This window comes from Macaca fascicularis, chromosome 10 (genome assembly GCF_037993035.2).
Source record: "Macaca fascicularis isolate 582-1 chromosome 10, T2T-MFA8v1.1".
In the NCBI taxonomy this organism is placed as follows: Eukaryota; Metazoa; Chordata; class Mammalia; order Primates; family Cercopithecidae; genus Macaca; species Macaca fascicularis.
The window spans coordinates 27,332,550-27,359,044 of NC_088384.1; the positions used below are offsets into that span (position 1 = coordinate 27,332,550).

At 50.8% G+C, this 26,495-nt stretch overlaps 1 long non-coding RNA gene and 1 pseudogene across 4 annotated transcripts in view; one reads left to right on the plus strand and one right to left on the minus strand.

Annotated features, from left to right (window-relative positions):
- Window positions 1-26,495, minus strand: part of LOC102129824 (uncharacterized) — a 75,960-nt gene that overhangs the window by 40,500 nt on the left and 8,965 nt on the right. The window lies entirely within an intron of this gene.
- LOC135965464 (ral-GDS-related protein-like) lies at window positions 9,584-20,663 on the plus strand (annotated as a pseudogene).

Sequence of the window (26,495 nt, forward strand, 5' to 3'; positions counted from 1 at the left end):
GAAGCTCTGGGAGGCTGAGCTGCTGACTGGGAGCCGAGGCCTGCCCTGGGATTCAGAGCAGGCTCATCCCAGCAGAGAAGATGTTGAGGCATTTCCCGGGTGGCCCTGGAGCAGGACCCCAGTTAATCGGGATGTGGCGGGTGTTCTCTGCGGGTGGAGATTCTGCCTTCTGGAGGCTCAGCCCTGACGACCGCTGGGTCAGCACAGGCTGAGACCTGACCTCTGGAGGGATAGAGAAGCTGGAAACTGCAGAGTCCAGAATAATGTGTGCACGGAGAGGAGAGGGGTGTGTGGGGACAAGAGAAAGAAGAAGGGAGGAATGACCATGCCCCTGTGGCCTCTGGGAGTCGCTCCCTCCAAGGCAGGGTGTGAGTGGCCTCCATTCCTCCCAGCACCTCCCCACACCCAGGGGGCAGCTCTCCATGCAAATCCAGCCCTGGGCTGGTTCTCTGCGAGACCTGTCTTGGAGCAGTTTATGTTTTAGGTAGGGAGGAGGAATGCAGAGCAGATGAGCCAAGTGTTAACAATTCCACTTCCTCAGAGTGCCAGGCCACACAGTGACAGACACCATCCACTGTCTTCCCTGCAGGTCTGGGCTGGAGGCACAAGACCCACAGCTGCGGGGACTTCAGGTCTCAGGAAGCTCAGGGCATGGGAAAACCACACAGACCCACCTTCCTGCTCCACGTACCACAGCCATGCCCACTGTGCCGTGCCATCACCAGATATCTCTCAGTAGGTGACCAGGAGAGATTCTCACTCGTGCAAGGGACTTCAGGGGCCTGAGCCAAATGGTTTGCGTGGCTGAGGTACTGTCCTGGGAGTTCTAGGGAAACTGATGCTGGAGCTAAAAAATAATGACACGCCGCGCTGAGAGACGCTGCCCACCCTCCACCTGCTGAGGACTTCAGCTCTCACCTTGTGTAGAGCCTGAGGCCACTCCCAGGGAGGTTAGTTAATTAATTGGAAAGGAGCCAAAAAGGAAGAAAAAAGAAAAATAATAAGGAAAAAAATGCATCAACAGCCTCCATTTGCAAACACTCTCGGGCTGGATGAATGCAGCATTTTTAGGAAATGAGCAATAATTTACTGTCTTGTTAAAGAGACTGACCAAGGGTGCGGAGCAGAGAGCCGGGCCATGGGGCTGAGAGGAGGAGGAAGGCTGTGAAGGGCTGTGTGCTGCTCTGATGCCTGGAGATGGTCCTTCCTAGAGAGGAGTCCCTGGAGAAGGGAACCCACAGCAGGAACAAGGTCACATGTCTCTAAATCCTTACGTGGAGCTGGGTTAAGACCCGAGAGCCCCTGGGCTGGGCGTGGTGGCTCACGCCTGTAATTCTAGCACTTTGGAAGGCCGAAGTGGGCGGATCACGATGTCAGGAGATTGAGACCATCCTGGCTAACACGGTGAAACCCCGTCTCTACTAAAAACACAGAAAATTAGCCGGGCATGGTGACAGGCGCCTGTAGTCCCAGCTACTCTGGAGGCTGAGGCAGGAGAAAGGCGTCATCCCAGGAGGAGAAGCTCGCAGTGAGCCAAGATCGCGCCACTGCACTCCAGCCTAGGCAACAGCGAGACGCCATCTCCAAAAAAAAAAAAAAAAAGACCCGAGAGCCCCCAGGAGAGATGAAGAGGCCTGAGGAAAGCAGTGACTGTGGAGAGAAGAGGAGGGTGGCTCTGGGGGATGTTACCTGTGAGGGTGGTTAGAGGCCGTGTCCACCTCACTGTAGTCAGGTTGGAAAAGGGGAAAGTGTGTCCATGTGCAGGATGAGTGTCGATATGTCAGCCCTGGGCGCATCACTAGAGACACCAGGCTCACTCTGTGTGGCATCAGATGCTGGACCCAAGTGTGGATGGACTTGGTTGTATCCATCAGGATTTCCAGGCACAGAAAACAGTTTTGACTCCTGAGTTTAGTCCAGACCCTAGTGGGCTGTGCATTGTGCTCTATTGCCTCATCTGTCTTTGCCTTCCCAAGATGGCAGAGCCTGCCTTGTGTTAAGGCACCACCTGTTCACTTCTCTCTCTCCTGCTCATGGACATGTCTTACTAAGTGGCAGGCGGCTCCTCCAGGGGCCCCACAGAAGCTTCTTAGTGGGAAGATGCTCACGGTCAATGTCTCCAGGCCCAGGGGTTTTGTCTTACATGCTACTTATCCGAACATGGCAAGGAGCTAAAGCAGCTTCCACTGCCATGAGTAGGAGCACAGTGAAAATCAGATTCAGCGCAGAGCCCTGCTGTTTGCCTGAGTCTGGGCTGTATCTTAGGAGAAATCAGGGAGGTTTCCCAGCATATTGTATAGTCACCAACATGGAAGCCACTGCTCAGGGTGCAGGTGAGCCTGAGATGCCCCCGGGGATGCACAGGTTGGGTGGGGACGGCGAGTCACCACAGGGTGCAGGTGAGCCTGAGATACCCCCAGGTACGCAGAGGTGAGTTGGGGGTGAGGAGGCTGCCTGAGTCAGCTCAGGGTGCAGGTGAGCGTGGCAGATGCCCCAGGGATGCACAGGTGGAGGGTGGCCGAGTCAGCACAGGCTGGGAGAGGGAGGTTGCAGGCAGAGACAATGGTGAATGTGGGCACCCACCAGTGTAATGCTCATGGAGTCTGAGGCAGAGGAGCTGACACAAGCTGGAAACTGAAGCCTGGTGTCCAAGGCCTGCCGCAACCTATGCAGTGAGAGAGGAGCACAAGGAGTCCAGGATGTGGTGGACTCAGCCCCCTATCCCACCATGGGGCTGCAATGCCCAGGCCTCCTTTTCTTCCACCCTCTCCAGAGAAGAAGCTGCTTCTGCAAACTGTTTCCATCTGAGACTGCCCAGCCCTCCCTGAGTCCTGGGGCTGGGGGCTGGGATCACACTGCAGACCCAGGATGGGGAAGGTTTGCTTTATCTGTTAAGGGAGCCTTGGGAGGAAGCACCTGCCAAGACCATGCAAAGGTCTCTGCTCAGAGACTCTGCTGGGCCAGAGAGGACACGGCGGCTGAGTCCCTATCGGTGAGCCCAGGGCCCAGCCCCGAGGCCCTGGCTCCTTACTGAGCAGCTGTGTAGGGACCACAGGGCTGTCCCCCCCATGCCTCTCCTGGTCACAGGACACACACTCCACCATGGTACAGAGATCTGACAGCCTAGTTGGTCTCTGCCATTCACCAGTCACTGTCTGCTCGCACATCCACAGTTCCACTCCCAAGCATGGACCTTGCCTTCAGTAGTCAACTCAGAAACCCCAGACACCACTTTCCATGCCAACTGGCCTGCCCACCACCCAGAAAAGCCCTGGACACTGTGCCATGTGGCTGGCCCCGCACTGGGCCAGGCCTCCATGAGGATAAGGAAACATGGGAGGTAGGAGGTCTGGGCCCTGCCCTGGGGAGGGAGAAGGATGGGACACAGGCAGTGGTCACTGAGCAGAAGAGATGGAATGAGCAGAGGATGCTGCCAGGCCGCTGAGTATAAGGAATCATATAGCTGAAGCTGTTCATCTGACATATACCAGAAACTAACACAAAATAAGAAAATAAACAAAACCAAACAATCCAACAGAACTTGGGCAAAGAACCAATAGACATTTCTGAAAAGACAGGAAATGAAGTAACAGATAAAGGAAAAGGTTGCCCACATCACTAATCATCACAAAAATGTAAACCAAAGCCATACTAAGACAGTGTCCCCATCCACATAAAATGAATGTTGCCAAAAGCAAAAACAGAATTTTTAACAGGCAATCACCAGCATGGATCTGCAGGCAGGGAACCTCTTAGACACTATGGGTGGCAATGGAAATTGGTGTACACACTACGAGCAATAGTCGGCAGTTCCTCCTCCAACTAAAAATACAACCACTACGTCATCCAGCAATCTCACCACTGGGAAATACAAAGTACATGGATGTATTATGCTCCCTGATTACAAATGACATAGAAGAGCTACAGTGATCCAAACAATACGGTATTGGCATTAACACAAAAATACAGAACAACAGACACAATGAGGAAGCCAAATACCAAACCCAAATTCATATATGATGGACACATTTTAAAAAGATACACCCAGGGGATGGGAGACTCTGGGCTGCCTTCGGTAGGGCTGCAGAAGTGTCCTGGGGGGACCTGCAGCCGCCTATCAACTGGGTTCTGGATGGTTTCTACTCCATGAGGATTTCCAGAGTATCCCTCAGCCACCGTCAGAGTCAGGAGGGCTTCAATGGGGCTGCAACCATCTGTCCCAGCCTTTCCTGTCTCCATGACACACCGTGTGACCTTCGTATACTGCAATGTGTAGCTGCGTGTACTGAAAGTGTACAGTTAAGATGACTTGCAACCGATGCTACTCTAAGTCTTCCAGAGATTTTTCAGATATCCCCAGACCAAAACAAACTAGTGACATTTCATGGTTTTGCAAACCTGAACCAACAACTGCACAGAAACAGCTCCCTATGCACCATCAGACACCCTCCAGACTCGCCCCTCACTCACAAATGTAATAAACGAACATGAACTCTGGCAGTCTTCACTCCTAAGGGCCACTTAACAACCTCTATGGGTCGGGAAGCCTTTGATCTGGGCCAGGCTGCCGACCCACAGGGGTGAATTGTGCCTCTAATGCTGAGTAATGCTTCCCCTCACTGGACTAACCCACACCCTTGCACCAAGAAGGGCCCCCAGGGAAACTGCTGACATCCAGGAGCCCACGTGGAATGTTCCAGCAACCTGGATGGCCTCAGCTACCTCTAGTACCAGCCTTTTCCTCTGTGGGGCTCCCTTCCTGGCTTTTTCTCGTGCAGACCAATCTAAAGTGGCTGAGATGTCCTGCTCCCTCAGCCTCCCGGGTCACCCTGATGGCACGGCACAGGCATGTATCTGCACTCAAGTATGAGGTACCCATAGAACGAATTCCCTGGTGCGGGGGACAATGCGTGGGGCCTCCACCCAGCCAACCCCAGATAAAGAATCCAGCTCTGACACAGCTCAAAGACTGTGCGGTGGACCTGGAGAGACGCTCTGGGCCTGTGTCCTCTTCTGGCTAACTGGATTCTTTGGAGGATGACTGAGACACTGGGCTTAAAGCTCTCAGCCTAGGGCCCAGAATGCCACACGGAATCAAATCAGCGTGACCAGGAACCGAAGTCCTCTCCTTGGCTGGAAATGGGGGATCAGGGTTGCAGAGACAAGCAGCACAGAGCAATGCCTGTGCCATCAGAGAAGGGACAGGGGATCTGGTCCACCCTGGGATCCTTAACCTGAGCGCGAGGCCTTGCTGGACCCTGAGCTCACCTCCACCTTGGCAGTCCATTGTGACTGCAGTCCAGTGGGGTCAATGTCTGCCCTGATGCTGGAAACAAGTCCTGGGAGATGCGGAGGGCATCCTGTAGTGGCAGGCAGTCTGGGTGGTCCACAGGTGTGTGCTTCAGCAGGTCCTGGTAAGGGATGAGGTGGTGAATTGGGGGCCGTCTGTTTGGGGCTTAATGAGAAGCTCCTGAGCAATGCTCAGTTCTCACCAAAAGAATTCAAGGGCAGGCCCTCAGGGACCCACACTCTTGCCAGCAAAATGTGAACGGAAAATTAGAATCGGAGCAGCAGGGTTGACTCTAAAAGGGCCCGGCTCGCTTTTCTCCCAGCTGCAGTCATTACTCTTTTCCCCTAGCAGAGGCAGCCAGGTGGACGCTCATCTCACCAAACAGCTGGGAGAAACACCCCTCTACCCACCCTGCAGCTGCTCCAAGGATCCTGGAGACCAAAAGACAGCGGTTGGGGAAGTAAGACGTTCCTGCCTGCACCAAGAGAGCAACTGGCCAAAAGCCAAGCTCAGTAGCTAAGCTCTACTGAGGCCTTGGCCCTGTTGGCGTGGTTACCACAGGTCAAGGCAGGCATACTCAGGGCCCAGGATCCCTCTGCCCAACTTTTCAAATGGTCTGTTCTCAGTGACTCTGGTGACCTCCCACCCTGGGCTCACTCTTCTGAGAAACCCCTAAGCCCTCTCTGGCCCTTCAGGGGCCATAACACCCATGTGTAGGACCAGGATGCTCTGAGTGACTAACTTGGTCAAGGGGCTGGTACAGCAGAGCTGTTGGGGATGGCAGAAAGGAAAAGGACAATGATATACAAAGAACCACTCAACATCTCAGAGACCAGCTTTGTCCTCCACCTGCCGTGCTCCCCACGTGAACACCTGCTTTCAGGAAGCCAAAGTGGGTCCACAGCAGCCTCCACCTCTGTCCTCACTCCCAGGGTAGACCAAGCAGCAAGAACAAGTGACACACAGTCCTGGTGACCCTGTCCCCTTCCTACCCATGTCTACTCTCCCACCAGACCTGGCTTCTTCAAGGGCTGCCCCAGTCCTGTCCAGGCCTTACCTGGCTCAGAGCAGATGATCCCCTGCACCTCCCAACCTGAATCACACAGCTACACCCAGCACATGCTACAGAGGCCCAGCACACTCTGGGTCACATCCAGAAACTCCACAATAGGGGAGGAGACATGCTGTTTCCCAGGAAGGGCAGCTCCCCAGGCCTGGTCATTCTCAGACTCCTCCAGTCAAAGGCCGGGCACAGCCAGCTGGGATCACCATGCTTCACTCTGACCCACACGACTGACCTTGCCTCCTCTATGGAGAGACCCCTCCACACAGCCTCAAACCCAGACATAACAGAACGGAAGAGGCTGGATGCTAGGGAGGCCAGCCAGATCTCCACACAAAGGCTCTGCTCTTAAGAAAGAGGCAGACTTAGGGGCAAAAGTTTCCTGAAGCAACTCAGGTCAGGCTTCACATACAAGAGCCCCCAAGAGACTGCCAAGCCACCAGCTCAGCCAGCCAAGAACCCAGGGCCACACCCTTCTGAGACCCAGACACCAAGTGAGGATCGCTGGGATTCAGCAGGGACAGGTGGACGTGACAGCTGGCGGACCAATACTTCCCAACACCCTTCCAGCAAGCAGCTGTAAGTCACCCCTCCCAAGGAGTCACTCCACTTCGGTCCCGCACCTGGGTGCCTCTGTCCACGGAGTCATGATCTTTGGCCTCCTGCCATAGGGGCAGTGGGAGACAGGATGGTGGCCTGGGAAGAAGGATCTTAGACTGGGTGTCCCATAGGACCAGGTTGTGACAGATCCCACAGCCAACACTCATGCCGCAGTCAGCCCTCAAACCCAAAAACTTTCTAAAGCCCTTAATATAAATAGCCTATACACTGCTAAGCAGACACTTCAGGGAACAATCTGCTGGCTGTGAAGAAGATGCAGCCTCAACAGGGTTCCATGAGCCTTCTGCAAGCAAAGCCTTCTTTGCTTGGATGCCCAGTAAAAGCACTAGGGAAGCTCTTAAAAGATAAAGGGACACAGGCACAGTAGTGCAGGTGTGTAAACTGAGCACTGTGGGAGGCAGAGGCAGGAGAATAGCTTGAGAATAGGACTTTAAAAGACCAGCTGGGGAGGAATAGTGAGACCCCATCTCTGCAAAACACAACAATTAGCATGGCATGGTGGTGCAGGCCCATAGTCCCAGCAACTTGGGAGGCTGAGAAGAGAGGATTTCTTGAGCCTGGGAGGTCAAGGTTGCAATGTCCATGATCATGCCACTGGGCTACAACCCAGGCAACAGCGCAAGATCCTGTTACAATCAAACAAACAAACAAAAAACCAAAGATGCCTATCTCCTGCCTCATCAAATAAACGCAAATCTCTGCAGGGTGACACAGGGTATTAACATTTTAAAATTTTGCCTTTGCTGAAGTAAACGTATAGTGATGGCTGAAAAGCAATGCGTTATGTAAATATACTTTCTATGACTTATTTGTAGCCCTTTCATATCTAGGAATTTCTACAGACCCTCTCTGTTGGCTTCGGAAGCCAGAATGGGCAGGGCCAGGTGTGAGGTGTCCTAGGACACTGAGGGTAGAGCACAGCTCCCAGCTCAGGGGGACCCATGTCTGAGGCTAAGGCACCCAGCTGGGGCTCAGCATATCTTCAGAGGAGAAATCACACCTCAGAACCCCAGAGACTCAAAACAAAGCTCAAGTTCAGCAGATACCTGCCAGTGGGCCCTGGATTGGCTGCCCCAGGGAAAACTGCCATTGCACTGTCAGCTCCCTCCAGCCCTCTCTCAGGTCCCAGCAGGAGTTGGTTTCCCACTAAGCTCCGAGGTCTCAATAAATGGCATGTTGAACCTCAGAGGAGTTATTAATAGGTCTACAGTTACCTGAAGACTCCACCTGACCAGGGCCAAAAATGAGTCCTAGGAGGGCAGCCAGGAAGAAAGCAGGGCAGAGAGGAAACACAGGGAGAAGGGGCCCTGGGACCACGACAGATATGGAGGGAACTAGGGGAACGAGAGCAGCCCTGATGATTGTGCTCCCCACAGGCCCTGCATGCCTGTGTCCCCTGAGAATTCAGGGTGAGGAGCTCACTCTTGCCCTTCACCTGTTCCTGGGCTCTGGCAGGCTGGCCTGCTTCCTGCCCCAGCCTCACCCACTCTCCGCACTCCTCGCCACTGCTGTGGGCAAGCTGATCTCTCTGGTTTGCTGGGCTCTCACTCTCTGCCCAATGGCACCGAGTTAACTTCTTTGCATGCTTTATTTTCTGTGATTAAAAAGGGAAGCAATTCTCACTAATGCCATTTCCCAGAGGAGAAAACAGGCACAGGGATGTTCTATGACATCCTCACGGTCACCAAGGTACAAGTGGGAGCTGGGCTTTGAATGGTAGTCTACCCACGCTCCTAAATTTGAGCCGTCCTCCAAGGAAAGGACAGTACCTGTAAAAGCTCAGTAAATGGGGCGGGATTTTCCTCACTAGGGCCTGACCAGGCTGGTACCCTGGTATCTAACTTCCAGCCTCCAGAACTGGGAGAAATACAAATCTGTTTTGACGAGCTCCCCAGGCGACAGCTCTTTGCTGTAATAGCCTGAACTGTCCCAGAAGTGCTATTCCATCATCTGTGTCATATTCCATCATTCAGAAGGGAGTCATGAACCCCTCAGTGCTGTCTTTGTGGATACTGCCCACCCAAGGCTGAGATGAGGCATAGGGTCTGGGTCTAAATAAAATGAGAAGGCACTGGAAGGTGCAATGTCAGAGCAGGATGTCTGAATTTCATTTAATCTCAACCTCTACTGGTGCAGCATGAAAGAGGAGGCAGAACAAAAGTGGATTTTCTGAGAACACACTGTGGACCCCAGACCCACTGGAGTTGTATTCCATGCTATCTCTCACCCCTTCTTGTAGTTCTTCCATCTCGAAGTGTATGCTGTATCTACAAGGACCACCACACCATGAGTCTTTAAGATCTATCTCAAACACACCTCATGAGTTCCCCAGGAAGGAGATGCTAGCATAAACCCATTGTGCAAGCTGGGGAGGCCCCAAAACACCAAAGGAGTTCTCTAGGGTCTCACAACTGCTAACATAAAGGTTTTTTGACCCAGCACTGGCTCCTCAAACCTGGGACCCCGGTTATATCCTAGTCTTCTCTTCCCAAGGTGCTGAAGGAGCACACTTTTGCATAATGGTGAACAGGTAAAGGAGTTGACGGGAGAGGGTGAGTGGCCAGAAACCCAGAGGGACCTTTGAGTAGGTCTTATGGAGAGGAGGAGCTTACAGGATGGAACCTAAAAGATGTGACCTCACTTCCTTACTGACAGATCCCCAACAGAACTTAGAATTCTGGTAACTAGGCACCCATATTCTAGAGACAGCCCCATTTCCAGCTCACTTGGTAGGCGACGCTCGGGAGAACAACATGTTCTCCTGCTGTGTCCCGACGTGCTGCCGACCTCCTCGTCGCAGAAGAGGCCAAAATGAGAGTCTTTCTCGAGAATATAGACATTGGTTCAACCCTCACCCTCGACGCCTCTGGCCCTTTGCCAGAAGGCACCCACAGGTAACACAGGGCCCAGGGCAGGTCCACCCAGTCCAGGCCTCAGCTCTGCCCATCAGGGCAGTGCCGAGCCCCTCCCGATGTGTTTGGGGGAAACAGGAGATGAGGGGCCCTCCCTGGACAGGAGCAGGTTGGTTGTCAGGTGTTTGGAGCCTAGTAGGTATGTCAGGTTCGCAGCCCAGACCATGCCTGGCAGGATGGGAAGGTGAGGGTCGAGGACACAGTCTGTCTGCTCAGATCTGAATCCCAAGACCTCAAGCTTCATCTGCCAGAGACCTCAACCTTCTCTGGCTGGGAGGTCTATGCAGATGCTCCCATGTCCCAAATCTTGTTGAGGAAGGGGGAGGCAGGGAGGAGTTTTAATGGGTGTGTCCCACTGTGGGGTCAGCCAGGCAGGCCACTGACACCTCTTGGCCCGGCTCTCGGGCACTCTCTTTGCAGAGCTCCACACAGCAGATCAAGCAGGAGCTGTTGGATGGATTCCATTTCTCCATCTTCTTTAAAGGACAGGTGCACCATGCCACCAACAACGGCCAGTGCTGGTCTGGGGTGAGACAGGGCACAGAACAGTCTCCATAGACAGGGACTAGAGAAAACCAGGGTGGGCCGAAGACTCAAACATGAATATGGGGACTCCCTAAGCTCTAGGGCTTTCACACTTGAGTGAGCCACTGTCCTCTCCCAAAGAAATCTGGCTGCCATCAGTCCCCAGTGGCAACTTGGTTACAGGCAAAGTCCCTCTCGCCTATCAGAGGAAGATCAGAGAAAATCCATCTGTTTTCACTTTATGCTATGCCAGGAGTATCTCAGCATGTTGCCACAAGAATTGAGTACAGTGATAACACTATAGCAACACACTCATATTGTTATCATTTTAACTCCCCACCCTAAGTGGATCTCTGGCAACAGGCAGCTCCACTGCCCTGCCAGACCTCCTCTAGGATTTAAAATCCAACACTTTTACACAAACAAGGGGGGCAGTGGGGGGGCGGATCATTGATTACAACAAAAGAAGGTGAAGCTACTCTATGCATCTGTCTTTAAAGTGTCATCTCACAGAACTCATCCCTGCAGGCCCATCGCGCAGGAGCTGCACCCTCGCATGCCACTGTAATATTCCTTAAGGGAGGCCATGCTCCACAGCGGGTCAGCCTCTCAGTGCTGGTGGAGCCTGTTGTGATAAAATTCCCTTTCTAGGCAGCCTTTCTGCAGGGAGCATAATCCTATATGTGTCCTAATAGGCTGGAGCAGTTTCCCAGGGCTGCCATAACATGCCACACAGACTGAAGGGCTTAATCACAGAAATTTGGTTCCTCACAATTCTGGAGACTGGAAGTCCAACATCAAGCTGTCAGCCTGGGGTGGTTTCTCTGGGCCTCTCTCCTTGCCTTGGAGATGGCTAACTTCTATCTCGGTCAGCACAGGGTCTTCTCTTCAACGTCTCTGTGCGCTCACCACCTCTCCTTGTAAGAACTCCAGGAATATTAAATTAGGGGCCACCCTAATGAACTCAGTTCACCTGAATTACCTCTTGGAGAACTCTGCATCAAAACAGTGAAATTCTGAGTCTCTGGGGTTGAAAATAGAAACGGTTACATTTGGGGGAGGGGACACAATTCAACCCATAAAATATACAAATCCCTTGCGGAAGACAGACACCCGGGAAAGAGTATCTGGGTGAAAAGATACGCAGATAGCAAGTTTCCACAGCTCTAGCCAGCTGACTTTCCAAAAGGGCTCCAGCTGGTCACACAGTCACCAGCAGCCTCTGAAAGTAGCTGCGTCTCTGAACACAGCCTCCCCTGAATACTAACATTCTTTTAACTTTTTGCCAATCTGTTGTCTGTGTGGCAAAGAAAATCACCTTGTTTCATTTCCACTTTCAAACATACATTTGCGTAACCTTTCACGGGTTCCATACCTGCCTGCAGTTTCTCTTCCCCGAGTTGCCTGGCAGATCCTGGGCCTTGGGATGCGCTTCCTCCCACGCTGGAGTCTTTCGGCATTTTCCCCTGGCCTAGGGCTGGGATGGCCGTAGCTGTTTCTCCAGACTCACGTTCAGGCAACAACAAAAACAATCATATCCCTTTAAGTCACAGTGTTCTTCTAGAGCGTATTGTCCTGTGCCCTGTCGCTAAAATGAGGAGGGGACGAGGCCTCCCCAGGCCTTGAGGACTTGCAGGGATGATGCTCCTCATGCAGGCTGTTGATATATACGATGCCATTGCCCCACAGATGACAAACACTGTGAAGATGCCTTGAAGGCATGAATCGTTTTATCATTCTCCATCCTCACATGTAATTTTACCCTGAAAGCCTAGAACCCTTTTCACCATGGGCACCCAGGTTCTCCACATACACAAGTCCCTGAAGGGTTGGTACTTCTTAGTGTGACTTCCAGATCCCGATCCTCTGGTGGTTCATGGTGTTACCATTGACTCCCATGTCCCTCCTTGTCCCCACAGTATGGAAATGAGATCTGCAGGATGCCAACTTTCCAGCCCGGCACAGGGGAGAAGCTGTTGGACTCCCTGGTTCCAGCCTTGCTAACTAAACCCATCTCTTCCTATGCCACCTGCCTGGGCCCCTCCTGGGACTTTATCACCATGCCACACTTTTTGGAACTACTGGTTAGAACGTGAGTGTCCGTCCCCTCCAAGGCACGGAGGTGTCTCTGTCCCCTACCGGCTGTGTCTTGAAGATGCAGCTCTCAGAGCCTCAGGTGGCTCCTCTGGAACACAGAGTAGTGAGAAGATGAACCTCACAGGGTTCTTGTAGGGACTGAACGATCTAAGACATGGTTCCTTAGAGCCTAAAACTCCGGAAAATCTGCTGGGGGTGCTGTGATTTATGTTTATTACTTTTCCCCTGCACAGAAGCAGCTCTCAGCATTCTGCATCAATGGCCCATATCCCTCTCTGTTTGGAAAAGCTCATAGAGAGCAAGTCTGCAATGGCATTGGTAAATGATGTCTGAGATTCCTTCTGGCTGCTCTTTCTTCTTGACACAGACAGAAGAGGGGTCCTTTGGTGCTGAAAAAGGAGCCTCAGGCCCACTCAGATATCTGGAGAGGCTCACTGGCGTTCTCCTATGGTTGGTGTTCACTCATTCAACACATACATACAAAACACCTGATTTGTGCAACGTTCTTCTTGTGGCTTGGCATAATTTCATAAAGCAGATGACAATCCCTGGGACTCGATTCTACTCAGGAGTCAGGCACTCACAGTTGACAGAATGAACAGGTCATATCTACAGAATGTTAGAGGTGAAACACTCATGGCCTCCTCTATGTATGGTGGCATCCTCCCAGACTCTGACTAGAATGATGGAGCCCAGCAACAAGTATAAACTGGGGGGATTTATGATTCTGAAGGGCTTTTTCACCCACAAAACGTGGGGCAAAAATGTAGACTCTGACTGGGGAGAGACTCAAGGAGCCCTGGGGCTCATACTTCTTAAAATTCCCACGAGAAGGCTGACATCTGGAGACTTCTCCTGCAAGAGGGAAATAGTGAGTTCTGTAAATGGAGACTTAGGTTCCCCGCAAAGTAGAGGTGAGGCTGGGGTCACAGCTGGCCATCAAGAGACCCATCCCAAGCACCGTGACTCCCCCTCTCTCCCTGTCCTCCTCCACTCTACATCTGCCCCTATCCTCCTAACCCTAGGACCAGCAGACCCAGAGCTGGAGCTTTGATGAGCAACCTGCTCACAAATCAGCCTGGAGCTGCAGTCTTGAGTGTCCAGGTGCACAGAGGTGGGCTCCAGGGCCTTTGGGAAGAGAATGTCAGTGGGACACCGGGGTGCACAAGGGTCTGTACAGTCCTGCTGCATGGCCAGGTCTGCCCCTTCCAGGACAGCACTGATGGCTTGGGGTATGGTGGGGCTGTCCTCTACACAGGCAGCAACAGGCCAGGGACCCAGAACCACACAAGGGTGCCCTGGAGGGTTGTGTGGGAGAAGGCCAGGCCTCTGACTCAGCTGTCCACTCCATCATCAGCACCACGACCTCCATTTTGTTCACCTGGCCCCTTGAAAACACTTCAGTTTGCTATCAGCCCCCACAACGGTCATCTTTCCGGATAAAGCTGGCCTTCAGGAACTTCGCCTGGCCTGGACTGGGCGTGGAGGACCACCAGGAACTTGTTCTAGGCCAGTTGGTGCTTCCGGAGCCCAACGAGGCCAAGCCAGATGGTGAGGTGGCTTGCAGTCTGGAAGACTTTCCGGGGGTGGTGGTTTGGGGTTACAATTCCCTTACATTCCATCTGGTCATTTCTGTGCTTGGAAAGCCCAGTGAAAAGTGACTGGTGTCATGACCTTTTCTCCTTTTCCAGATCCTGCTCCACATCCTGGGCAACATGCATTAACAATGCTGGCCCTGGAGCCAGCACCACCACTGCTGGCGGACCTGGGGCCTGCTCTGGAGCCAGAATCACCTGCAGCCCTGGGTGCACCAGGATATCTACATTCAGCACCAGCACCAGCACCAGGGGAAGGGCCCCCTCCAGGGACACTGCTGGAGCCACAGTCAGCCCCAGAGTCACCCTGTCCCTGTCCTGTAAAGAACCAACCCCCTGAGGAGCTGCGTGACATCACGACCTTCCCTCCCAGGCTGCTGGCAGAGCAGCTGACCCTCATGGATGCGGTGAGCAGCTGGGCTTTGCAGGCTGTGCCTCTGTCACCACCTGTCTCAGACCAGCCTCTCTCTGAGGAGCGGCCAATGCCCTGGGTCGAATGTCAGCCCCACTTCTTACCAACCATGAGACCTGGATGAGTTTCCTCACCCACAAGCCTTCCCTGTCTGCATGTGGACAGCAGAGATGGGACATCGCCCATGCCAGCTACACAGAGTGACTGTGCAGACTGAATGACAGGGGATGGACAGAAAGCAGGACAGGGCAGGTGCTCACTGAGGCGCAGGCAGGGCCATGGGTCACTTACCCAGCTGCTCAGGAGCCTCACTACCCTCAGTGCTTATTAGGTACCTAATGCATACTAGATTCTATGGCAGACACCCAAATAGAGCCCATAGTTGCAGCTGCCACAAGGAAATTGCACCAGTATGGAGAGAAGGAGAAGAGGGCTGATTGGGATGGGAGGAAGACGAGGCCTTAGGACGGGCAGGCCTGAGCCACTTGGAGAAAGTGTCACTCTCTCTCCCCACTCTTGTTGGGTTCTGGGCCATAATGCATTCAGGGCCCTCGGTGGGCAGAATATCAAACCCAGGGACTCCCACACATCTGGAGCCCATTTTAAAGCTTTCTGAACTCCACTTCGGTTCCTGCCAGAGACCATGGATGACTGTGAGCTCAGTCCCTGCCTGGGACCGTGGGTGACTCAAGAGTCGGGATGTGCTCTATCCGTGATACTCTCCTCCTCCCCAAAAGGAGCTGTTCAAGAAGGTGGTGCTCTACGAATGCCTCAGCTGCATCTGGGGTCAACAACAGAAGAAGCAGAATGAGCACGTGGCACCCACAGTTCGTGCCACCATCACACACTTCAACAGGCTCACCAACTGTGTCACCACCTCCTGCCTCGGGGACCACAGCATGAGGGCCTGCGACAGGGCCAGGGTGGTGGAGCACTGGATCAAGGTGGCTAGGGTAAGCCATGGTTGGGCCTGAGGATTCCCTCTTTAAAAACAGGGAACTGTCTCCTCCATCGGCTTTCAGGATTGGCATCTGTATCTCTGGCCTGAGCCCTGCACATCCGCTAGGCCTTCTTGCCAGAGCTTCACTGCCCTTGACACCCATGGCCCAGTGAGGGCTACTCACTTCTGACCTGGGCTCTCCCTTGGGTTAAACTACAATCCTCCTAGATGACTGACATTCACTCGGCCCCAGGTGTGCCCTCCTGAGGCTCCCTGGGCCTTTGCTTCGACCAGGAGGGGAGATCTCAGCAGAGGGGGCTGAGGCTGAAGTAGGCCGGGCTCCAACTCTGGACCTCACAGCTCACTCTTCCCTCTCCAGGAGTGCCTAAGCCTCAACAACTTCTCCTCAGTGCACGCCATCGTCTCTGCTCTGTGTAGCAACCCAATACATCGGCTACACAAGACGTGGGCAGGAGTGTCCAAGTGAGGGGAGCTCTCTCCAAGGGAGCACCTGGGTGGACCTAGGGACCCATAGGTCTCCCCATGTGCCTTCAATGATTCTGAAAGGTTCTTGGAGACCAGGGACACTGGAGGTAGGAATGGGCTGGTGGGTGTGGTCACTAAGCTGCCCTGGACTTCTAGGCAAGGATTTCCAACTTGGGACTAAGGATTTTTAACCATCAGGAACAGACTAGAGCCAACTGGAAGGTGTCAGGTGTTTGCACCCAGCAGTGGGACTGTGTCCAGCTGGAAGCTAACTGTGAACACGCAGGGGCTCATGTGAAGTGGAGATGGGCCAGGGGAGGAGCATGACAGGTCCCACCCTGGTCCTCTGGAGCCCTTGTCATCAGAGGACCCCACTGGAAACACTCACTCAGGAAGTTGGGATTCTCTGGGTTTTCAAACAAAACGGATTGGATTGGAACTCACAAATCTGCCCAGTTATTCCCAAATTTACTCTTCTTTCTTTCCTCTGTCCATAGCAAAAGCACAAAATATCTCAAAGAACTCTGCGAAAAAGACACTGCCCTGAAGAGGGACCTGCTGATCAAGGTACACTGGAGTCTGGGAGATGCGGGACAAGTGTTTAAGGGTCAGAGGAAAGAGTGAGTTTGGAAGGGCATTGGACCTGGTGTGCAGTGGTTATTTTTTGTTTTGTTTTGACTTACATACTAAAAGTGGACTTCAAAAATACCCTCCATGCCTACCTTGGGCCAATAGGAAGAGAGGTGTGTGGGTCCACGGGCACGTGGGGGCACAGCGGCAGGAGGCCCTGGAAATGGGATGTGGCAATGGCTGCTGGGCTGCGGAGTGGGGGTGATGAGCTGCAGCATTAGCAGGGCTCTGGTTTCCACGCTTGTCAGTGCTGCTGGCATGGAGCTTCCTCCAGGCTGGGGGGTGGTCATGGTAGGTGGGACTTTCTTTCTTCCTCAAACTGGCCGGTAATTCCTCAGGAAGCCAGGCCTCTGCTGCTGCTTCCGTCTGCAGCGCATCTCCAAAGGCAGTGGCCTCTGCCCACACTGGGGGAGAGGGGGAACAACAACAGGGGAAGCTCATGTGCCAGGGAGTCCAGTGGACCGCCCAGCTTTGGGTACCAATGGGCATACTTGGAACAGACATATGTGTTTGCCGGGACTCCCTGCTCTGCCCTTTGCAGACACCCGAAAATGGTTATGTCACAGGATTCTCACCAGTTAGCAGTGACACAAGCTCATGACAAGTATCTGGGGGATTCATGCATTCCTAGGGGATCCTCCCTGACCAGATCTCAGAATCCTCCATGCAAATGAGAAGGCAACTTGTCACCCAACCCAAGATTCTGGAAAACCCAACCATGTCCATCAGAGAATGACACCTCAGGAGGCCACTCCCTGCGTGGAGGAAGAGAGTTCTGTGCACGGAACTCCCCTGGGGGATCGTTGGCGAGGCAAAACCTTTGGCATGGCTCAAACCCAGTTTGTGTGGCACAGACTCCAGTGGGGCTCGGATAGGCAGGTGCCACCTAACCAGGTCTCCTAAACCGCCCTGTCCCTTTCCCATCACGACTGTGCCTGTCTGGAGACCTAGACACTCAAGAGATTCCAGAGAACATGACCATGATGGGTGGTGGTGCTAGGATATGGGGTGAAGGCAGCGGGACAGAGCTTCCAGGATGGGGAGGAGGCGCCTTCTCTTTCGGGTCCCTGGGGAGTCACTGCCCACTGTGGGTCTCTGTTTCCTCATCTGGAAAATGAAGGGATGCTGAGCCTGTAGTGCAGCCCTCACAGGATGGAAATGAGATTCAAGAAAAGAAAATAATTTGCTGGCGCTCATGCCTGGTTCTTCCTCAGAGGGATGAGAGTGAGAACAATGGCAACAGCTACAGGAAAGAGTACTCAGGTGGCCTTGTGAGGTAGCTATGGTTTTCATTGCTCTTTACAAAAGAGGATACAGTCTCAGGCAGGCCCAGTTGCATGAGTGGGTGACACACACATGGAGTGTGGAGCTGGGCCAGTGGTAACAGCACCGTGCCAGGCGACTCACACCAGTCCCTGGGGATCCAAGTGCGGGGTGGCTAGGACGTAACTGGGGGATGGGAAGAGAGCCTCACTGTCTCCGTCACTGACACCTGGCAGGCGGGGAGCTTTAAGGTGGCCACCCAGGAGAGGAACCCCCAGAGAGCCCAGATGAGGCTGTGGAGGCAGAAGAAGGTGAGTGAGGCTTTGGCATGGAGAGGCTGCAGGGGATCAGAGGACAGGGCTCCCTTCCCCGCCAGCTGGAGGCCTCCATGTCAAGACCACAGGGACGTCCTCCCCAGCCCTGTCCTCCTGTGGACACTGGGTCTGGAAAACCTCCATTTGAGAGACCAGAGCAAGGGTATGGGAAAGCTGGACTCAGAGTGGATGTGGCGAAGGGTAAGGCTGGGACCACATGCCCTTGCGAATTGTTAAAATCCCACCATAGAGGTAACTAGGAGTGCTTGCTAGACTTAGAGGTCAGCTGGGATAGAGGAGGCAGAGAATTGGGAAAGGCAGCTGAGTATCTTTGACTACTCCAACCGGGAGACCTGGAGAGGGGGGTTCTGGGAGACAGGGGCTGATGGGATTTCATGAGACAGAACCTTGGGCAGGCAACTGAGGGCCAATACTCATCACCACTACATGTACCAACTCCTCACCCATCCTTGGCACAGGGCGTGGTCCCCTTCCTGGGGGATTTTCTGACTGTGTGACAGAGGTTGGATTCAGCCATCCCGGATGATCTGGATGTGAGTGAGCCTGGGGCAGGCTGGTTGGGAACCAGGATCCTGAGGCTTGGGAGGAGAGGGTTGTGGACCGAGCCCTTAGATCTCAGACCTTGGCAAACCACTGAGAGCCTCACAGCTGCTCCTGTAGGTGGGGGTGTCAGGCCCATCTCATCACCTTTCGGTGATGGAGGCTCCATAGCAGCCACCAGTCCCTATTCCCGAGTGGTGAAGCTACAGAGCTGCCTGACTGCAAAGCTACTGAGGTGTGGGCTGAGCTGGACTTAGCCTTTCCCTAGAGTAGTCCCGTAACAGGCCAGTGAAATTGAGCCTCTCCAAGGGCAGGCAGTTCCAGGGTCACTGAGCGCTTTCTATGAGAGATCTCAGTTTTCCTGTCTGTTATCACAGAGGGTTGGGGCAGAAAGTCCCTGAGCCTCAGCTCCTATGCCCCTGCTCTAGAGCCCGGAGCCTGGGGCAGAACCAAGTCCTGTCATGTGCACATCCCCTGACTCTGGTGGCCCTGGCAGTAATGCAGCATGGGAAGGGGTGGGGTGGCGCTGTTGTGGGCCAGGGACCTTTCTGATGGACTCTGTCTGCCTTCCAGGGCAACACCAACAAGAGAAGGAAGGTGAGCAGCTGGGGCACTCACGTTGGATGAGGGTGGGGATGTGGACGTCACAGTCCACCCTGGACACGACACTCCCTGGCTCCATCCTCTACATCTTAGGTTTACTGGGGGGTTGACACACACAGGAGGAGGAGACCTATCCCAGTGGAGAAAGTGGGAAATGGAATGAAATCAAAGACCAGTTCCTGCAGGAGGGGCTTTTTACATCCAACTCTGAGAACAGGCTGGGGGCTGCATGGGGCCCCCTCAGAAAACTGCCCCAGGCATCAGCCCCTTCTCCCTGCCTACCAAAAGTGCTCTCAGCATCTTCCACCCAGGCCCTGTCAGCAACCTGTCCTCTGTCTCTAGGAGGTCCGAGTTCTGCAGGAAATGCAGCTGCTCCAAGTGGCTGCCATGAATTACAGGCTTCGGCCTCTTGAGAAATTTGTCACCTATTTCTCAAGAATGGAGCAGCTCAGTGACAAGGAGAGGTGAGGGCCTAGCAGACGGGCAGAGGGTGGGAGAAGGCTCTCCATTTTTATTTTTAATGTGGTCTGGCTCTGTCGCCCAGGCTGCACTGCAGTGTCGCCATCTCTGCTCACTGCAACGTCTGCCTCCTGGGCTCAAGCCCTTTGTCAGCCTCTCAAGCAGCTGGGACTACCGCTGTACATCATGTCCCAGGACATGGTACAGCCTGTACAGACACCATGTCCTGTTGTTCTGCTGCTGTTGTTCTGGTACAGATGGGGTTTCACGATGTTGTCCAGGCTGGTCTCAAACTCATGGCCTCAAGCAATCCACCCCACACAGCCTCCCAAAGTACTGACAGTACAGGTGTCAGCCACCCCACCTGGCCTAGAGGAGGCTCTCCTGTGGCCAGCAGCAGAGAGCCTATGGCCATGACTCCATGGCCAGCATCAAGCCCTGTAGCATGGGGACTGCTGGGGACCCAGGATTCCAGCTGGGCAGGCACTGAGAGGGGACCTGATGTGTGGCTCATGGTGGCCTCACAGCTGCCTCACTGTCCTGCAGCTACAAGCTGTCCTGCCAGCTGGAGCCCGAATCACAGTAGGCCAGTAACATCTTGCAGTGGCTGGGACCCCACCGGGATGCTGGTCAGAACACTGGCTCTGCACCATCCTTCACCTAGACCGTGACACCAGGGAACCACATCTAGGTGGCTGGCAGCTCAGCTGCATCTGGCCCCTGCTCTTCAACATCAGCTGCTCCTCCTGGCCAGGATCAGGCCATGGGACTTTTGCCAGGCAGGCGGGAGACCATTTTATGTTTATTTTCTTTAGTGTATAAGTAAGGGTTTTTTTCTTAACTTTCATTAAAATAAAATTTTAAAACACTATTCAAAATGTTCTATAGTTGTTGGAATGAGAAAAGTAACCGCAGTGCAGTAACCATATACCAGTCTTCAGGATTCATAGTCCAGTATGTCAAATTGAGGCTATGGCTGAACAAGTCATGAAACAGCGTTCACGTTATGCATGCTAATCACTCAACATTTTCCTTCTTTGTTCAAATTAATTATTGTTAACTCTGTTTAAGGAAAACAAACAAAACAAAACAAAAAAACCCTTAAAAATCATAGCATGTTACCCAATCTACCACACTTGTTCTACTGACCAGCTACTCTCAAACTTAAATTCTTGCCAAATTCAAGTTCCACTGGGGTACTCTACTTTCTTAAGGTTTAAATATTTAATGAATCACTTAAATATTTACTGAAGGGCTGGAGATGGGAGGAATTTAAGCAATTGGTAGGGCTGGCCTTCTCCAGAAGTCCTGGGCAGAAGGGAGCTGGCCATCAGTTTCCACGAAATAAAGGTAAACTTTTTCCACTATGGATCTTCCCAGACTTTCTGACACCTCTCCCCTAAGTGAACATCAAGGAAGGAGAAAATCGCTTGAACCCAGTATCTAAAGGATGTTCCACAGCTTAATTTGAGCACACCCCCATTGTGGTATATCAGACAAAAACAAGCCAAAGAAGTCAACATTTCGGGGTCTGAAACATGTAATACCCCCAAATCAACACCAATTAAACACCTAAACCCAATCCTGGAGCCGCAAAGCTCCTGTAAGAAAAGTGGGAGTCTATATCTCAGAAAAACTTGTATCTCTGCACGCAGTTTGCAAAAAAGAAAGAAAACAAAAGCAAAAATTATCAATAGCAAGAAACCCTTAGACCACGCAACTGATTTGGCAATACTTTGTCGTATTTTTGATCTTTTTGGATGGGACACAAAAATCACTGGTAACAATTGTGAATGAAAACCCATGGGACTACAGAGCTTCCACATGGGGAAGAGAAACAATGAACCACAGAAGAAGGCATCCAAAGGGGTTGTTATCTAATATGCATGAGAAACTAACACTACTCTAACTAGGAAAATGAACAAAACCTAATACCCAACCTAAAACTGGGCAAAGAACCTGAACAAGCACATCCGAAAAGAAAACACGAAATTAACTGACAGGTCAAAGAGAAGTTACTCAACTTCACTAATCCTCACACATATGTCTAAGTGCAAACCACTCAGATACCTCTCACTCTAATTAGAATGAAACTTAGCAAAAACAACAAAAACAGATACGTTCACAGGCAGTGGTCAAGGTAGAAAGGCAGAAAAAGGCACTTTTATACACTATTGGTGGGAATGTGCATCAATTACTATACACACAAAGTGAAACAGTTGAAGGTGTCTTAAATGTTTTACAAATACCCGTTCACTTAGCAATCCCACCACTGGTTATACACAGAAAGCACATGGAATCTGTTATGTTGAAGAGATACCGGCCTTCCTATGGCGACTGAAGCACTATGCACAATAGCGAAGGCATCCAATCAACCTACCTGTTCATGCACAGAAAAAGGGATAAAGAAACTACAGTACACAAAGGAATCCTCTTCGGCCAGAGAAATTCATGAAACCATGTCATCTGCAGCAACGTGCAGAAATTGGAGGACATGACCTTCAACGAAATGAACCAGGAAGAGAAACGCAAACACGGCATGATTTCATGCATGTGAGAATGACATCAACTTTCTCTCTAAATGACTTTATCTCCTAGACATAGAAAGTTCCACAGTGGTGAAGAGAGGCTGGTGGTGGGGGAGCAGGGGCAGGAACTGGGAAACGCATACAATGTTACACTCAGATGACAGAAATAAATTCAGCTGTTCTACTCCCCAGCAGGGTGTCTAGACTTAACAGTATCCCACCACATTTTCCAAAAAAGGCTGAAAAGAAGGACTCTGAATATTGCAACCACAGAGAACTAATAAATAATAACTACACAAGGTAACAGAGACAGTCAATGCCTTCCTTTGATCATTACACAAGGTATATATGCATGGATTAAAATGTCCCACTCTACTCTTTAATTGTATACTTTTACTACAGGACAAATTGTTTTTAAGGGCCTAGAAAGAAACAATGCTGAAGTTCATCTGAGACCAGGAAATGCCCTGCATTTCCAAAGCAATTCTGAGAAATCCAAACTACACTGGATGCATCACACTCTCTAATTTGAATAAAACTCTAGGAACCTGCTTCCGAATGGATGAGTGGAAGAGAACACAGAACCTGAAGTAAACCCACACACCTCATACCACCTGATTCTGGATGAAACACACAATAAGTAACAGGGAAAGAACTCCCCTTTCAATAGTCTTGGGATAAGTGGTGAGCCATATGCGGAAGAGTAAGTAACACTAGGCCTCTACTTCTCACCATCTACCAAAGTTCACTCAGATGAATAAAAGATGTAAATGGAAGACCTCAAAGTACAAAAATCCTACAAGAGACCCTATATCAGCTTTGATAAAGCATTTATATGCCTAAGACCCCACATGACACTGCAACAAAAGCAATAATCGACATGTGGGACCTGATACACTAAAGAACCACCACACAACACAAGAAATCACCCACAGAGTAGACAGACGACATACAGGATGCGAGAAAATGTTCCCAAACTATGCACCTGACCAAGGTCTAATATCCAGAAACAACCTTAAAGACCTTACACAAATCAATTAGCAAAACCCTCCAAATAACTAATAAATAGGCAATGGATATAAACACACACTTCTCGAAAGATGATGTTCAAGCAAGCAACAAGTGTGAAAACATGCTAAACCTAATTGTCAGAGAAATATAAATCAAATGCAAAATAAGATATCACCTCACACTGGTCAGAATGGTGATTACACAGTTTAAAAAAAAAAAAAAGACACTGGAGAGGCAGCAGAGAAAAGGGACACTGGTCCACTTTTGGTGAAAATGCAAAGTAGTTCAGACACCATGGAAAGCACTTCAGAGATTGCTCAAAGAACTTAAACCGGAACTACCATCTGACACAGCAAGCCCACCACTGGGGTATACACAAAGGAAAATAAATCCTGTCCAAAACACACGTGCACACAAACGGTCTTGGCGGCACACTTTACAATGGCAAACACGTGAAATCAACCTAGGTATCCATCAACAGTGGATCAGAAAAGGAAAATGTGGTACATACATACCACAAAAAACTAGGCAGCCATAAAAAAAAAAACAAGGAAATCATGTCCTTGGCAGCAACATACAAGGAGCTGGAGGCCATTATCTAAAGAGAAATAAGGAAAAAACAGAACACCAGATGCCACATGTTCTCACTTCTAAGGTGGAGCTAACACTGAATACACCCTACCATAAAAGTGAAAACAACAGACACTGCTGACTATCAGATGAAAAAGGAAGAACGGACTACGTATGGGCTAAAGACCTATCTCGTGCGTCCACCCACTTCCTGAAAGATAAGGTCTCTGGGACCGCAAGTCTCAGTATCAGGCAATATACCAAAAGCAGTAAGTAATCTGCCTTGTACCTTTTAATCTATAATAAATGTAGAAATTATGTTAAAAAATACAAACTTAGAAGCTAAAAAAATGAATGAAAAACACAAACTTATAATTATCCAAACAATATTTTATTGGCATAAACTAAGGAAGTGGTCAGAATGAGTAAACCAAATACTCAACCCCAATGTACATATAGTGAACACATTTTTTTCAAAAGGACACCAAAAAGACAAAATGGGCAAAACAGAGCCTGTTCAATAGATGATTTTGAGCAAACTGAATATTCACATACAAAACGCTGAAACAGGACCCTTATGTCATGCAACACAAAAATCAATGCAAAATACATTAAAGACCTAAAACTCAATTCTGAAACCACAAAACTCCTACAAGAAAACAAAGGGTGTGCACGTATTTTAGAAAACAAATCCATGCAAGTAGGCTGCTATAGGTATTTAAAAAACACTAAAAGCAAACACTCTAAGAAAACACCCATAGACAATGTAATGGCTTCGCATTTTCACTTTTCAGTTGAGGACTCGGTTCCCCAGAACAGTGGGACGGATTAGAAGACCCAGATGTAGGCCGGGTGCGGTGGCCAAGCCTGTAATCCCAGCACTTTGGGAGGCCGAAACGGGTGGATCACGAGGTCAGGAGATCGAGACTATCCTGGCTAACATGGTGAAACCCCGTCTCTACTGAAAAATACAAAAAACTAGCCGGGTAAGGTGGCGGGCGCCTGTAGTCCCAGCTACTTGGGAGGCTGAGGCAGGAGAATGGCGTAGACCCGGGAGGTGGAGTTTGCAGTGAGCCGAGATCGTGCCACTGGACTCCAGCCTGGGCCACAGGGTGAGACTCCGTCTCAAAAAAAAAAAAAAAAAAAAAGGAAGACCCAGATGTAAACCTGCACACCTGAAACCATCTAATATTTGAAAAAAAATCAACAAAAATAAGCAACGGAGAAAGGACTGCCTATCAGTAAGTGGTGCTGGGATAAGTGGCTAGCTAGATGCAGAAGAAATAACACTGGGCCCCTGTGTCTCACCATGTACAGAAAGCAACTCAAAATGAATCAAAGATTGAAATGCCAAACCTCAGGCCAGGATCGGTGGCTCATGCCTGCAATCCAAGCACTCTTGGAGTCCGAGGTGGGCAGATGACTTGAGGTTGGGGAGTTTGAGACCACCCTGGTTGACATGGTGAAATCCTGTCTCTAATAAAAAAACAAAACTTAGCTGTACATGGTGCCTGTACTCCCAGCAACTCAGGACACTGAGGCAGGAGAATCACTTGAACCCAGAAGGTGGAGGGTCGAGTGAGCCAAGATCGCTCCATTGCATTCCAGCCTGTACAACAGAGCGAGACTCAGTCTCTAAATAAATACATAAATACAAAAAAATCCAAGACCTGAAACTATAAAAAAATCCTGCATGAGAATCTAGCAAATACCCTTCTCAACAGAGGCTTTGGTAAAGCATTTATATGTCAAGTCCCCAAAAGCAATGGCAACAACAGCACTTACTGGTAAGTGGGACCTAATACACAAAAGAGCTGCTGCACAGAACAAGAAAAAACCAACAGAGTCAACACACGGCCTATAGAATGAGGGAAAATATTCAACTATGCATCTGAAAAACGTCTAATATCCAGGATTTATCATAAAGACGTTAAACAAATAATATCAGAAAAAAAAAAAACCCAACTTATAAATGAGCAAGGGACATGAACACACACTTAAAAGGAGGTGTACCAGTAACCAATGAGAATAAAAACATGTTCGATCTCACTGATCATCAGAGAAATGCAAATCAGAAACATACTGAGATACCATCTCACACTGGTCAGAATGGCAATTATGACACACAGTCCACAAACAGAGGCTGGTGGGGCAGATGAGCAAAGAAATGCAGGTCCACTGTAGGGGGAAATGCAAACTAGTTCAGACCCCATGGAGAGCAGTGTGGACATTTCTCAAACAACTTAAAAGAGAATTACCACCCAGCGCTGCAACCCCACTCCTAAGGATCTACCCAAAGGAAAATCCTTCCATACAAAACACACATGCACTTATATGTTCACGGCAGTACTACTCACAATGGTAAAGACATGGAATCAGCCTTGGTGCCCATCAGCAGTGGATCAGAGAAAGGAAATGTGGTACATACACACCATGGAACACTACACAGCCATAAAAAACAAATCCATGCCCTTACCAGAAACGTGGACAGAGCTGTAGGCCATTATGCCAAAAGGCAAGAACAGAAAACCACAATTTTCAAAACAGCTACAAAGTTCAGTTGTGAATATTCTCTCCACAGAGAAATCATAAGTCTGGAGCTCACAGAGATGCCA